General features: G+C 41.1%; 1 protein-coding gene across 1 annotated transcript in view; it reads left to right on the top strand.

Annotated features, from left to right (window-relative positions):
• The first annotated feature begins 2137 nt into the window (after positions 1-2137).
• The window catches only part of LOC121293889 (T-lymphoma invasion and metastasis-inducing protein 2-like), a 385212-nt gene continuing 371311 nt past the window's right edge, over positions 2138-16038 (top strand). Inside the window, exon 1 of the mRNA XM_041217341.1 lies at positions 2138-2299. The gene's annotated coding sequence lies outside the window, so the exon portion shown is untranslated. The remainder of the gene's footprint in view (positions 2300-16038) is intronic.

Genomic DNA, 16038 nt, shown 5'->3' with positions numbered 1-16038 from the left:
ACCCATAGCTAACACAAACATCTTACTTCCAGCCAAGGAAGAATCATCCTTGTCATGGGAGATTGATGATGATGATGATGCTGATGGCCAAAGAAATGGGTTTTATGGAGGGTTTTTAAAGAAGTAAAACAAAACAAAATACTGTAGATGCTGGAAATCTGAAATAAAAGAGAAAGAACTGGAGGGATTTAGAGGCAGGAATTCCAGAGCACGCAGCCTAGGTGGCTGAATATGGCTGCCAATGGTGAGATGGATGACAGGTTAGAGTCAGAGGAATGGAAAGTTTGGGGTGTGGAGAGTTACAGAGAAAGGCAGGGACACGGTCATAGAGGAACTGAAACATGGGAACAAGAATTTCAAATTTGAGGCATTGGAGGACCAGAAACCAAATTAGCTCATCAATTTATATCATTTATATAATGAAGAGATGGATGGGATGGTTGCCAAATTTGTTAATGAAAGTAAGTAAGAAAGTAAGTTGTGAAGAGCACATGAGGAGGCTACAAAAAGATATATAGGCAAGCGAGTGGGCATAGATCTGGTAAATGAAGTGTAATGTGGGAAAATGTGAAATTGTCCATTTTGGTAGGCAGAATATAAGAGAAGCACATTACCTAAAGGGTGAGAGATTGCAGAGCTCAGAGGTGCAGAGGGATCTGGGTGTCTTAGGGCATGAATCACAAAAGGCTCATATGAAGGTACAGTTAGTAATTAGGAAAGCTCATAGATTGTTATCATTTATTGTGAGGGGAATTGAATGCAAAAGTAGGAAGGATATGCTTCAGTTAGGCAGAGCACTAGTGAGACCACACCTGGAGTATGCTGTATAATATTAGTCACCTTATTCAAGGAAGGATGTAAATACTTTGGAAGCAGTTCAGAAAAGGTTTACCAGTCTAATACCTGGAATGGGCAGGTTGCCTTCTGAGGAAAGGTTGACAGGCCAGGTTTCCATCTGCTGGAGTTTAGAAGAGTAAGAGGCAATTTGATTGAAACACATAAGATCCTGAGGGGTCTTGACAGGGTGGACGTGGAGAGGATATTTCCTCTTGTGGGAGAATTTAGAGCTAGGGGTCACTGTTTAAAAATAAGGGGTTGCTCATTTAAAACGGGGATGAGGCGAATTTTTTTCTCTCACACGATTGTGAGTCTTTAGAACTCTTCACCCGAAAAGGCAGTGGAAGCAGAGTCTTTGAATATTTTTAAGGCAGAGCTGGATAGATTCTTGGTAAGCAAGGGGGTGATAGGTTATTGGGGTAGGCGGGATGCAGATTTGAGGTTACTATCAGATATGCCATGATCTTATTAAATAGTGGAGAAGGCTCAAAGGGCCGAATGGCCTACTCCTGCACCTTGTTTGTATATTCATATGTTTACAGTGGGTGATGAAGAGTAGACTCGGAGAGAGTTTTAATAGCCAAGGCAGAAAGTGACAAGACCATGGATAGTGTTTTAGTGGTAGAAATGGTAATGCCAGGTGATGTAATGGTGGTGGAAGTAGGGAGTCTTTGTGATGAAGAGGATATGGGGGTCTAAATCTGAAATAATATTTCAGCAAATATATATGTGAATGTTGAAATTACAGAATAGATCTTTGAAGAGATAGGTGTGACTTTTCATTGGGCCTGGAGAAAGGAAATGGGGGGAGTGAGAGAAAATCAAAAGATACTGCAATCACGCTGATGTACCTTATTGATTAAATGACCTGCAAATCGTTAGATAAAAAAAGTTATCTTATCATCAGTGAAATGATGCATGAATATAAAAGACAAAAACGTGCAAATGAGGGTGGGGTAGAGACACAGGAGAGATCCATACAACAAAACAAGAGAAAATAGTGGTGATGGCATCCAATTTGTTTGATTGAACCAGTTTTTGCAAGATAAAATGAAGATACAATTGACGTGAAACTCATCAAAGTATATCAATAACATTTCACTCCAGTGAAAACTCTGAACTCATATAAAGTGACGTTAGATGCAATAAGGGCGGGATTAGGAGACAATTAGCAAATGGGAGTGGCGGATCTGCTTGATGGATAGAGCAGAGCCACCAATGAACATGTAGGCGTGCGCTCGCGTGCCGAGGCAGCAGTATCCTCAGTGTTTGAGAGAAGTTTTGACGAGTGCGGGTTAGAAGTCAGATTGGGCAGTAAGTAGCTGCCTGATTAACTGGGCCATTTACTGTATTGTTAAACGAGGCATGTTTTCCACCGTTGCATGAAAGGAAGAAAAAGAACGGCTATCGTGTTTTTCTTTCCTGAAAGTCAGCTAGTGGCAAGTTTCTTTCAGCAGCTGTGGTAAGTTTGACACCGGACTTTCTACTGCAGACCCTTGCTCGACTTCACTTCTTTTAAAAGCTGCCTTTGTGCTACCCTGGGGTTCCTTTGCAGTCTCATGCCGATTTTTCTGTTCTCCTGAAGCTGTACATTGAGTTTTTTCTCAAACCTTTTGGGAATGTGTTTGTCAGACAATCTGGTTGATTTTACCAAAGCCAGCATTTCCCAATTAAGAGAAGGCGAGAATAGACCTGAGCGGCAGTCGGAGCCGCTTTGTGTTGGGGAGAGTTTCTGAGGTGAATGCGAGACGCTAAGCTCCCTCGTCAGTATTACAACAACCACTAAGTTAAAAGTATGGCGTTTAATGACGGGAAGAACAGCATCAACTCCTGGAAAGTAATCCGTGTTTCTCTGGGGATAGCAAGAAGTGAAAGTAGCGGAAAGTCATGGCATTACCTGGGGAAGGAACGATGGCTTTGGTCACCGTGTGGGGGATGGGAGGCACTCCCTGAAAATTAAGTCTTTTCAGATCTATGATTATGCCTTTACAAATTGACGGGCTGACGATCTTAAATATGCGCCTGTATTTTTTTTTAAATCTGAATTAAGGGCGGCACCTTCAGAGGTGTAAAACAGTTTCTATTCGTCAGTGTAGTTTATTTTTATAAGATTACTTATGCTACTTTTTGTGATGTTTGGAATACCCAAATCCAGTTTACCCAACCTCAAACTCTTTTATGCTCCTTTTTTATTCTGGCCGCCTTGTGAATATGTGGAATAAAGAAAAGTCAAAAGTAAACTGGTTGAAAAGAGCCTGTTATGTGTGTGTGTATATATATATATATATATATATATATATTTTGAAAGTGCTGGAATGGAGAAAACTGGACGGATTGGTGCCAAATTGTAATGACAGAGTTTACTGCATGGTGCGTGCCGAGAGGAAATTCCTACTCCGGGAATAACGTGGCAGTATGTCAGGACACATTATTCCAATTAGATCTATATTACAGCACGGAATACAGTTGGAAAGATTTAACCAGCAAGCAGTTTAGCATTTTTAAGTGGTAATCTAAACTTTAAACTTTAAACTTTATATTCTCAGTGGCTGTATTTTTATTTAAAAAAAAGCAAAGGTGTCAAGTGACATTCTCTGTTTCAGATCCATCCTTCCCGATTGTAGCAATTCCAAACATAATGATTTCTTTCTCTTGTCGAGATTCTGGACAGCGAAGCGACTCTTTTATCTTAAAAAAGATAAACATTGTTAAACCATTTCAACGAATATTTATTTTGGATTTTATCAGGATGACACATGTAACGGTTCAGGAGAACTAGAGCCTACATTGGCCGACGGTAAAATCGTTCTCGATAGAAAGCTACAGACAGAAAAGCTTGATGGAGTCTATTTACATTTTAGAATCTGCAGTTGTGTCTCTTCACAGTTATGCTGGGGTGGGCAGAAAGATTGCCTACTTTAAGTACGTGGTTAACATGTTGAACATTTCACTGAAGCAGAGAATGAAAGGAAGGTTTTGGAGCTCCTTATAATACAGTGAGGTACAATACTGAACCATATGGGTCAGGCAGTTTTAGGCTTAATGTCCAATTTGTGCTGAGTTAGTGGATTTCAATCACTGGGGCATAACAGCTGACTTCAGTGCCATAGGAACAGGACTGGACCATTCAGTCCCTGAAGTTTCTTCTGCCATTCAATGAGATCATGGTTGATCTGCATCTTAACTCCACCCACCTCCCTTGGCTCTATATCCTTTCATAAACTTGTCTAACAAATCTATCAATCTCAGATGTAGACACACTGCCATTGTCTGAATCTGTATTCATTGAACTTATGAACTCAGCAGCTCGTGCAGTTGAATTCAGTTTTAACGACACCAGGTATATCCAGTTGGATGGTGTTGCCATGGGATTCACTCTAGGCCCAGCTCTCGCAAATATCTTTGTCGGTTTCCACGAGAAACACATCTTTGATGGAATGACACCTAACCTCTTACCCCTTGCATCTTTCTGATACACAGATGATACGTTTGCTGTATTTGAATCCACAGCTGCATGTAAGAATTTCCTTACACACCTTAATGGTCCATCCTGCACTCAAATTCACCTTTGAAATGGAGTAGTCAAATGAACTCCCTTTCCTCAATGTCTTAATTCAGAAATCTGCCAGTGGGTTCTCTATTACAGTCTACGACAAGCCTACCTTGACTGGACAATATATGGATTGGGATTTCTACAGTTCCACGCACTACAAGATTGGCCTGATCAGCTTCATAAATAATGCTGAGCCATTGCACACTGTGCAAACTTGATGTTGAAATAGGGTGCATCAAAGCCATTCTGCGAGATAATGGTTACCCCGATCAGATCATTGCATGCTGTATATTGAGCAAACCCATGAATGAGCCTAAGGCTGTTACTTTTGATCCTGAAAAGTGCCCAGTCGACCTCAGATTACCCTGGAAGGGTAAGGTGTCTCAAAAAATTTGAACAACAGGTGAAGCTAGCTGTTCATGCAGCTGCCATTTAGTAGCAATACAAGTGGTCTTCTCGACTAACAGGATGCTGTTGTCAAGCCAGAAAGACATTCTGCCTAAGACACAAATGAGTAATGTGGTATTTGAATTTCAGTGCCAGTGGGATGCCAGGTATATAGGTCATATGTCCCAATGACTTATGGATCGTATCAAACAGCACGTCCCGCTGTTTCCAACAATCAAGGTACTGACAGTACCCAACCAACCTGTGCTTGCAAAACTCAAAATATGATATCCAACATTAGATGTGATTCTGTGATTGGACAGCACTTGCTAAAGAATCCTGATTGGTTGTCAGTGTAATTCTTGGCAAAAATTAATATTATCAGTTGGGCTCACGTTGTGGCTCACGCATGTTAGAAGCTACATATATTCATACACAGGATCCTTTGCAGACAGAAGGAGCATGTCCATGCATTGCGCCTTTTTCAACTTAACAAAAGCTTGGGAGACAGCCATTCCCTGGTTCATTCCCCATAGCAATGCCTTGACCAATCAGTGTCAACCTGCCTGGTTTGAATGTAAAAAAAAAGCTTGGCAGTTAACTGTTCCCTGGTGCATTTTCCATGGCAACGCCTCTACCAATCAGAGTCTACCTGCCAACCAAACAGAACTCTCTTCTCATGCAGTATAAATTGTTGTTCCCTTTACAGTTGGTATTCTTGCAAATCTGTCCTGATGAGTGTAAGATGAAAAGTTTTGACAGCAAGTCTCTTTTTTCAGCAATCTTCAAGTTTTGTACTACCAAATGTCAAATCTCAGATTTATCTTTTGAGGTACCACCTATTGCTTTATGTGGGAGAGAGTTCCATACTTCTATCACCTATAGCATGAAAAAGTGTTTCCTAACTTGTCTCTCCAGAATGGCCTGTTTCTGACTTTAGGATTATGCCTTCTTATCCCAAACTGCCCACTAGCTCCATCTCCATCTACCCTCTCAATTCCTTACAACATCCTAAAATCTTTATCAAATCACCCCCATAACCTATATTCCATTGATTACAAGCCCAGTTTGTGTGATCTCTTCTTTTAATTTGGTAACCCTGGTAACATTCCGGTGAATCGCCACTGCACTCCTCTCCGGGCTAATATATTCTTTTGATGATGCAGTGCGCAGTGTTGTACACTACTTTAGGTATGCCCTAACCAGAGCCTTATAGCCTAGGAAAAAGAATGATCTGGCAAGGATTTCTGATTGCCAACCAATGATTGCTCTGCTGGATAGTGATCAGGTATACATGTTGGGTGAAGACAGCATCAAGGTTGGTATGTGTTTAGGTGAAGTATTTGAAGGCTCTGGTTCTGTGGAATTAAAGGAGCTATAGCCAGCGTGAGATTATACATTCAAGAGGGGTAAAGTAAATTAAACTGGGATTGAAAAGATTCTCTGTACAACAATGTGCCATACCACTATTTGTTGATCAAAAATTTGGATGGAATTGGAATGAACTTCGACTTTTGTTTTTCTTTTTGGTGGAGGTTTCTTTGAACCCCACAATTACAAATTGCTGTTGTGTAGCTGGTTCCTTTTAGCTTAATGTCTGTTGTGGGATCCTGTATGCGACACAAGCAGTCATATATCATGAACTTTTGGTAAATGTATCATTGGAGCTCTGACGTGCTTGAAAGAATGTATGGGTTTTCATGCCTCAACAAAGTAAAATTGTGTTCCAACTGAAAGATTGTTTCAATAAATAGAAAATTTGCCTTTAGTGGTAGATTAGGATAGTATTTTCTAGTGTTCCAGTGAAGTTGGTTCGTGCTGGTTTTTCAAACATGTCAATTCTATCTTCCGCCCAGTTGAAAACTAGCAACTTTAAAAGAAAAATGCCTGGATGTTGGATAAGTGTTTCTCCCCTGGAGATGCTAAAATTTGTGTGACATGTACCCAGTGTTGCATCTTTTCTGACTGGATTGCCTAATGATGACCAATGAAAACAGATAAGTTTGCTATATGGGCAGGAAGGAAAGTTCTTTTGTGCTCATTTTGTATTCCCTTCACAAATCTGTGCTTAGTATAACTTTGCTGTAGCTACTTTGCTAACGAAATAGAATTAGGACTGGAATAACATATTGAATAGAGAGTCACATTTTCCAACGCCAGTTTAAAATGTTTTGTGATTAAACGTAGGGAGAAATTAATATTCAGGTTGATAGTAATTGATCTAAAAATTCAAATATCTGACTTTATTTGGATCTTCATTTGGATCTTGATTTAGCTATGGGGGCATGGCATAGATTTGCAATGACTTGATTGGTCAACATGATGTTTATGCCCTCCCTAACTGGAATACAATTTTGTTAATTGCTTAATACAATTAAATGCCATAAATTCAACTTAGCCTGTCTTTTTTTTGTATTCCTTTAGTATTCCTGTGAAATATAGTTGGGAAGCTTTTGAATAAGTTTGCAACCTGCATTCTGTACTTTGCTACTTCATGTTCACATTTCTCAGCAGAGACAGATCAGGTGTGATTTCTGTACCTCCTTCAATGTCTCTCTGGAGATATGCAATTAGCTTGGGTGATTGGCCTCCAAATGGAAAAGCACCTGGCCTCTAGAATTTCCATACAGTCACAGAGCTGGAATAAGTGACTTCTTGTGCAGAAAAATCCCAATGGGAATGCATGCCCTAACACTTGCAGAGTGGCTGAAGATCCAACCTATTACTGCCAGTTCACTGCTGATTTTTTTATTAAATTCTTCTCCTTTCTAGGGAATCTTCTATTGAACTCCTTCCCTCAGGTACTTGGGCTGATAGTTGATTGTGTAACCAAGTTGACATTGGCTGAACCATCAAGCCCATTCATGCAAGGGAGGAATACAGTTTTAACCAACCTAAAGGAAATAGTGATGCATCCATCATGCAATGACTTTTTAGAGTGGTTACTGATGGGATCATATATCCTACAATAGTCCTGCCTGTCTGCTCAGAATTAAAGTTTTTTAATTCTGAAAGGAATCAGCAGAATTAAATAATCCTTTGAATTGCAATTAGCTGAGTGGTGTTTTACCAGTTTCTCAAACCCAGGTTTTTTCTATTTATCTTATATTTAAAAATTCAATTCCCAAAACTAAAAGCTATACTCTTAAAATATTAGAGTCACAAAATTAGATATTCTAAATGATAGAAATATAGAAAATGTACATGGACAGGATGAAAAACTTTCCAGTTATCAACAATATTGTGCTGCCATTCTTGCCCTTTTATAAACCACGTTTCATTAATGGCTATGATATAATTCCTAGCTATAATGTGCTCTCAGCACGTTTGCCTTATTCACTAGACCCCTTGAAGTATATACCACTAATTACTGGTTTATTTTCTATTTTCTAGCCTTTGTTGAGTTGACCATCCATACTTGCTTACTAATTTTCTGCCTTCTATTTCCATCTTTTCTTCTCTCCCTTTTAAATCTATGCTCAGGTTCCAAACCCTCTCCAACAGCACTAGCAAACCACCATGCAACAATATTGGTCCTGGCCCTGTTGAAGTGCAACCTGTCTAGTCTGTACTGTATCACCTCCCCAGAACCAGTTCCAATGCACCAGGAGTCTAAAGCCCTCCTTCTTACACTATCTGTTTCTCCAGTCATGCATTCAAATGCACTATTCTTGTACTTCTGTTCTCATAGTGCGTGGTACCGGGGTAATATGGAGGTAACTACTTTTGAGGGAGCTATGAAAGAAATTTAAAAAGTAGCACATAAAATCTGCCTGCAGAACTTCATCCCTGTTTCTAGTGCTATGATACCTGTAAAGACCTATAACTTTTAAAAAGATATTTGAATTCCTAATGACCAACTTAAAGGAATTGTGCGACAAGCTTTCAAGTTTTAAAACTTTTACTGTAACTAATTAAAAGCAATATAGATTAAACATTACTTAGTAGGCAAGGAGTACTCTAAATGATAGAAACGATAACCCTTATTACATGGTAATGTGACTGTAACCCCACACTGCACACACATACTTTCCAACATGCTCTTCACAGCATTTCAGTCTTTAAAAGACACTGTTTACAGTTGTTATCAACTTCCGATCGGTTCATGTCATCTCATTTCATTGAGTCGTAACGTTGAGTCACATTTGAAAGGCGCTTCACTGAGTTTTTGAAGAATTTCCATACCATCTACCAGCAGTAAGGCCCATTCCAGTGATTTCTTCTTCCAGCCTTGCCAGGGCAAATCTCTCAGCCTTCAGAGTGTCACAGGATGTGTCTCTTTGACCAGAGAAGCTGCCCCTCTTCCTGCAATCTACCTGGTAGTTCACAGAAAGACACCACTCACCTCTTTGCTGGCCATACTAGCTGAAACCTTTTGTCCCTCTGAGAGACCCCTCTCTCTGCCTGCGCGCCTCCCTCTCTCGCTCCCTGCCTGCGCGCCTCCCTCTCTCGCTCCCTGCCTGCGCGCCTCCCTCTCTCGCTCCCTGCCTGCATGCCTCCCTCTCTCGCTCCCTGCCTGCGCGCCTCCCTCGCTCGCTCCCTGCCTGCGCGCCTCCCTCTCTAGCTCCCTGCCTGCGCGCCTCCCTCTCTCGCTCCCTGCCTGCGCGCCTCCCTCTCTCGCTCCCTGCCTGCGCGCCTCCCTCTCTCGCTCCCTGCCTGCGCGCCTCCCTCTCTCGCTCCCTGCCTGCGCGCCTCCCTCTCTCGCTCCCTGCCTGCGCGCCTCCCTCTCTCGCTCCCTGCCTGCGCGCCTCCCTCTCTCGCTCCCTGCCTGCGCGCCTCCCTCTCTCGCTCCCTGCCTGCGCGCCTCCCTCTCTCGCTCCCTGCCTGCGCGCCTCCCTCTCTCGCTCCCTGCCTGCGCGCCTCCCTCTCTCGCTCCCTGCCTGCGCGCCTCCCTCCCTCGCCCTCCCTTGCCGTCTCTCGCCCCCTCTCCCTTTCTCCTCTCGCTCCCTCTCTCTTTCTCCTCTTGCTCCCTCTCCCTTTCTCTCTCTCCGCGCTCTCTCGCCCTCCTTTCCCCCCGTGCCCTCCTTTCCCCCCGTGCCCTCCTTTCCCCCCGTGCCCTCCTTTCCCCCCGTGCCCTCCTTTCCCCCCCGCCCTCCTTTCCCCCCCACCCTCCTTTCCCCCCCCTCTCTCTCTGTCTTGCTCTTTTCTGTCTCTCTTTGTCTCTCTGCCCGTGTGTGCCCCCCCTCTCTCTCTCTGACCATCTGTCCACCGTTAGCCCAGCTGCTCCTGCCTTTTGTTTCAGGTGTGAACATTTTACACCTTGCTCCCAATGAGTCTCACCCTGGACTCTCCTGTTCCTCTGGTAACCATCCAGTCTTGTTGTCAGGTTTAATTTGGAACAGATCACATGTCTCTTTTCACTACCCTATTTTACCTTCAATTAAAGAGTACAGTCGCAAAGCGTATTTATCTTAATAAAACCTTGCATTCGTAACACTAGCCATCTCGTTGGTACCAATATGGTGCGTGATCTCTGGCTGTTCACCCTCCCTCACCCCTGTTCAGTTCTGTAGCCACTCAATTATATCCTTGACCTTGGCACCAGGGAGGCAACATATCATCCAGGAGTGATATTTGTGGCTGCAGGAACAACTGTCTGTTCCCCATAGTATTCAATTTCCTTTCACTACTGCTTTCCTAATCTTTCTTCTCTGCTCCCTACCCAGCACAGCTGAGGCATCCAACAGTCACCCATTTCCTTTTTGCCTGCAATGTCTTAAGCTGCAGGATGATCACCTCCAGAAATGTGCTATCCATGTAGCTTGCAGCCTCACAGATACACCACAGTAATGGCAGCTGCCACTCAAGCTCCAAAACCTATAGTTCAAGCTCCTCCAGCTGACAACGCTTGCTGTACATGTGGTTTTCCTGGAGAAGCAGTGTTCTCAAGTTCCCATGTAGCACACGAGGTGTATTCGAAGGGACTGCAGTGCCCTGCCATGGTTTTATTTATTTGATTACTATCTAAACTTATTCAAAGTAAAACTTAAAATTTCAGTCACAAGCCTACTTGAAACTTAACCAAATTTCAAACTTACCAAGTATAGACTTTTTGTATCACTAAGTAAATTTCTTAGTTTAACCCACTGCTCCAGCTGAGAAAAAATACATCAATTCTTGATTTTTTTTTCTCTCTCATCAGTTATATGCTGTCACTGCTGCTCCTCCTACAACTAAGTTCCATTCTCTGTCTGGGGCCTTCTCCCCTTCTTTATGCAGCCACTACTCCTCCTCCTGCCATAGCTTGGATCCATGCTCTTGGTATTCAAAACCACACTAGATTTTCAAGCACCACATCCATGGAGTGGGGCTTGAACCCATGACCTAGTGACTCTGAAGTGAGTGCTACCATTGATTGAAGGCTGATGCCTGAAATCCCAAGAAATTATTTATTTTAAAGATGTCAAATTGTTATCTCAATCAGGGGCTTTTATCATGGTTACTAGAGTTTCTATTCTTGAACTTTATTCGTGACTGTTATTGGAAAGCACAAATGAGATGGCTCTCTCAGTGTGTTACTAAGATTTGGTAGTAACTTTCAAAGGGAAATTGGATAAATACTTCTTGGGGAGAAAATTAAAGAGCCATGAGGAAAGAGCATGGGAATGGGACTAATTGGGAGTTCTTTCAAATAATTGACACAGGCACAATGGGTCAAATGGCCTCCTGTGCTAAAAATTCAATAATTGCATAACTTGCTGGTGCTAACTGCCTAGGTTTACGATGATTGGACATTTGACAAAGTACCAATGGGTGTCTGGTGCATCATGATGAATGAAACAAATGGATCCTGGTACTATAGGAAAGCTTTGGCATACTGTTTAATGTACACAAGCACTTAGTCATGGAATGAAAATTTTTATCTCGCGGAGGTTCAACTATGCAATTGTGCCTTAAATGTTGCCATCATCTTTGGTTCATCTACAGTTTATGAACTATTGAGGCTTCCTAATCTTTGTATTGGGTACATATTTACTTTGTTGATCTTGTGTGGGTTTTCATGTCATAAAACAAGAAATGTTAATAATGTTTAAAGGTGCAATATCTTGTTTGGTTAGTTTAAGCGGGAACATTTATTTAATTTTCTGGTCCTGTCTCAGAGGAAATTCAGACCTAAAAGATGACAGCAGTATTCATAAACGTGAATTATGGTCCTTTCTGTCAAACGTGATAAATTGTCCTGAGTTACTGGCAAGATATCTTGTATTTATAACTTAAGTACAAAATAAACAGTGTAAATTGTGAGAATTTTTTTGATTGTTTTGGATTATGGTGTCCTTAGCTATTGAGATGCCTATTGCATTTCTAAAATATAAAAAAAAAGCTGTGGTGCTCACCGAAAACAAGTTAGGGTTTGTGTATGTTTTACTTAAATATTTTTACAGCAGCACTGTGACTATGGAAAACAATAATTTGTAGCAGTGCATTTTCCAGTAACTGGAAAGGCAGAATGCGATGGTGCGTATATGATTCCATGACAGTCACTCCATCCTGTGTGGTTGTAGATAGGCTACTGTACAAATTAATCCAGAATATCTTTTTTCAGTCAACTTTGTATCGCTTTTTCCTGTCATTCCATAATATTCTGCCTTCCTTTGTACTAACACCTGGTGTGGTTTGGTTCCAGAGGTGTGCCACTGACAGGTTTTACCCAAGTTTATGTTCTTCATATGTGAATCTTGATAGATGCTTTAATATTATAGCTGAGCCAAATCAGATCCTTACCTGATATGTAAAGAAACGTTCTAGTGTGAGCCACTTGATATTTCAGGAACAAAACCTTAGGTTGTAGACAGCTTTCCAGGAGGAAGGAATATAGGGAAGGGTAATTCTGTGCTACAAAGCATGCTAACTTGCATGGTTTTAACAACTTCAAGTGGCAACATGGCAGTGTTGGAAATTCACTTCTGTGGTGGATCTTTCTCACGATAGAGTTTTGTTTCATTTGGTTAGATTTCAGCATTGTTAAATCTGCCCAGACTGAGGAATTAGAAAAGCCTGCGGGAAAGCTCAGAATTCATCCATTCCACAAGAGAAAAAGTAGCTGATTCAAAGGTTAAAAATATTTATGTTGACTGGTAGTGTAAGGTGTGAGAGCCAAAAAGCTCTATGACCTGGGATAACTGAAGGATTAGAAATCATTTTTAAACAAGAAATGCTAAACCCTAGAAGACAGAGTAACAGCTGCTGTACTTTAGTGCTAATGAATTTGTCTCGTAATCCCGTTAACAATGTATCTAGCAGAACAACAAAATTCTTCTCTTCAAGCCTGAACAATATTGAACTCATTTTACAATGGTCCCTGAAGACTGTTATAAACCTGGGCCTTGCATTAAATCAGCAGTGCTCCAGGCAGTAATGCTGTTGTGTGTTTATAATTTTAAAACATCATTACATTCCTGATTGATCCCCAGCATGCTTTAAAAAAACACAATTAACATTCTTGTGCAGGTCAGTAAAATAAGATTAGTCTAGACTAAATTGAGTTTCATCTGTCCGGATTTAAAATTCTTTCTGCTACTGATAGTTACTTACACTCTGTTATGACATGGTTCACATCTGAATCAGGATTACTAGATGTTATCCATTTCTGTATATATTCTGATTTATTTTTAGACCTAAGCCCATAAGGATTCCACCTGGACCATGAAAACAAAACTTGTTCTAATCTGATCTAGGAGAGTGAGCAACTTGAATCTTAAAAGTTCAAACTAGAAAGAAGGTTTGAATTTGCCTCAAAGTATTTTTAGAACTTCAAATAAAATTAGTTTTGAGAAAAACTGGTGTATAATAATTTCATTGCTTGAAGTACCTACAGAGATGTAGAGGTGTTGTTTCATAGATTCAGGTACGTTGTTAAATAATGGAAAGTCTTTGAATCTACTTTACTGTCCCTGAAATCTTAAAAGTTCTTAAGTGCCATCTTATTAATTTCTCACAAACCAGGTTCTCATTCACATGCCTTGAGCAAAATTCAGGTTCCAGTATTGTTCAGACTGATTCCTGTCAGAGGGCAGTGTAATCCCACTTGAGTTTGGGTGGGAGGAGGAGATCAGGAAGATTTATTTAACCAGTACAGATTTAACCCGCAGAACTGTCAATCAACAGCCAGCCCAGAAAGCAGCAGCTTAAGCTTTAATTTTCAGAACATTGCAAATCAAACAAATCTTGCCTGAAATTAAATAATTTGTTTACTGAACACAGGGTTAAAGCGTTTTTCTACCACAAGCTTATTCACTCTTTAGGTTGCAGAAGATGATGAAAACTAAGTGTCTCTTCTGCAGACATTGGGGTTGATCAGTCTCTATGTATTGTCAGAGGTCAAGGGTTTCATTTACTCACTTTAAACTATAATGAGTTCTGGAGTGTTTGCATTAGTAATGAAGAATAATGACTATCCTTTTACATTTCTAAAATTAATGGCAGTATGTTCAGTCACATTTGACATTCCACCCTGGTTGTCAGTACCAATCCAAGTATATCCAGCTATCTAGCTAGGTGCAGGGGGTTGCTAATCCACCCTTTGTTTTCAACAATTTGCATTGTTTTGATTCTATGCACTCCACCTGTATTATATCATTTTGTTCCTTTTCATGCCTCATTTCTTTTTAGGAACTCACCACTACTGCATTTTCATATTTGCACTTTGTATTATCTGGTCATACTAGTTGTGTGTCTGCAGCTTTCTCTTAATGAGTGGTGTAACCAAATCGCCACAGGTGACAGACTTATACTAAATGTATTCCTTATTGGAATTTTAAAAAAAATCAAATTCTCTTTAGGGTGGCAAACCATAATGGGCTTCCATGTGGTACTGCAAAAAAAAATGTATGAAATACACTGGGACTTTCCTGTGAAAGCTTAAAATAAGTTTAGAAGTTATTGAAGCTTGAATTCCAATCGTTTTAAAGTTGGATATTTGTCTTGTAATTAAAAGATGCAAGACAAAATATATCCTGCAAATGGACACAGATGATTTTCTAAAGCCTAATAAAATTTTATTGAAACATCAATTACTGAGAGTTACCCATAATTTCTTTCTGTCTTGTATCTTTCCTCAGTTTATAGCTTTTTGTACAATTGGGTTAAGATTAATAATTGACGACAACATACTTTTGAAATATTAAGAAGACTGTAAGGAACTATTATTCCCCTCCACTTCTTCTCCCCTTCGTGTCATAGAATCAAACAGCATGGGAGATCATTCAGCCCATTGTACTTGTACCAGCTCTTAAGGGTCTTCTCACCTCCCTCCTTTTTTTCACCATTGTGTTCTCTGATTACCCATGTTCCTGCCAATGAAAAATTTCTTATTTGCTGTATCCAACTAGCCATACCTTTTGAATGCCTCTTAAATTTCTCTGCTCTAAGGAGACCACACCCAGCTTCTCTAATCTCTATGTACCTGAAGTTGCTCACCCCTGGTATAATAACAGAAAATGTTGAAAATTCTCAGCATGTCGAGCAGTATCTGGAGAGAGAAACAGAATTAACATTTCAGGTCAATGACCTTTGCCAGTACAGTATTATGCTGAGATTTTTCAATATTTTCTATTTTTATTTCTGATTTCAGCATCTACAGTACTTGGCTTTTGACTCTCCTTCCTAGTTTCCCTCTAATGAATCTCCTTTCAATCAACTCCAAGGTTTTAATATCCTAAAGTATAGTGCCCAGAATTGGAAACACCATCTAACCAATGATTTATAAAGGTTTAACATAGTTTCCTTGCTTTTATACTCTATGGGCAGAGTTTTATGCTCCCGCGCTGGTAGGTTTGTAGGTGGTGAATGAACGTAAAATTCCTTGGATGGGCTTCCTGCTGGGTCGCCTGCTCGACCAATTTCACGCTGGGATGGGCGGCCTGCCCGCCCTTGCCCCAATTGAGGCCCTTATGTGACCAATTATTGATTGCTTGGGGGCCTTTTCCCACCCATGAAAATTACAGGCTGGCAGGAGGAGTTCTGGGATATGGGGGAAGCTCAAAAATAGATCTGGTTCAGGCCTCAGATGGGAAGTTGGGTGGGAACGGGAAGTGGGGTGGGAATGCCTCTATCATCGCCGACCACCCCCCTTGAAGGTCCAGTAACTTCAGGACCTCCCTCCCCACTCTGCCGAAACCCCAATCCCCTCTCTGCCGACACCCCAATGCTCTTCTGTTCACACCCTACACGTCTCTCCTACTCTTGCCACCTTGAGACCCCCAAAATGTACCTGTTCCTGGAATCCCAGGACTTAGACTCTGACCGCTAGTAGTCCCAGC

Source organism: Carcharodon carcharias, chromosome 2, assembly GCF_017639515.1.
Source record: "Carcharodon carcharias isolate sCarCar2 chromosome 2, sCarCar2.pri, whole genome shotgun sequence".
Lineage (NCBI taxonomy): Eukaryota > Metazoa > Chordata > Chondrichthyes > Lamniformes > Lamnidae > Carcharodon > Carcharodon carcharias.
The sequence above is the reverse complement of the archived record's forward strand: the minus strand, read 5'-3'. Positions and strand labels throughout refer to the sequence as shown.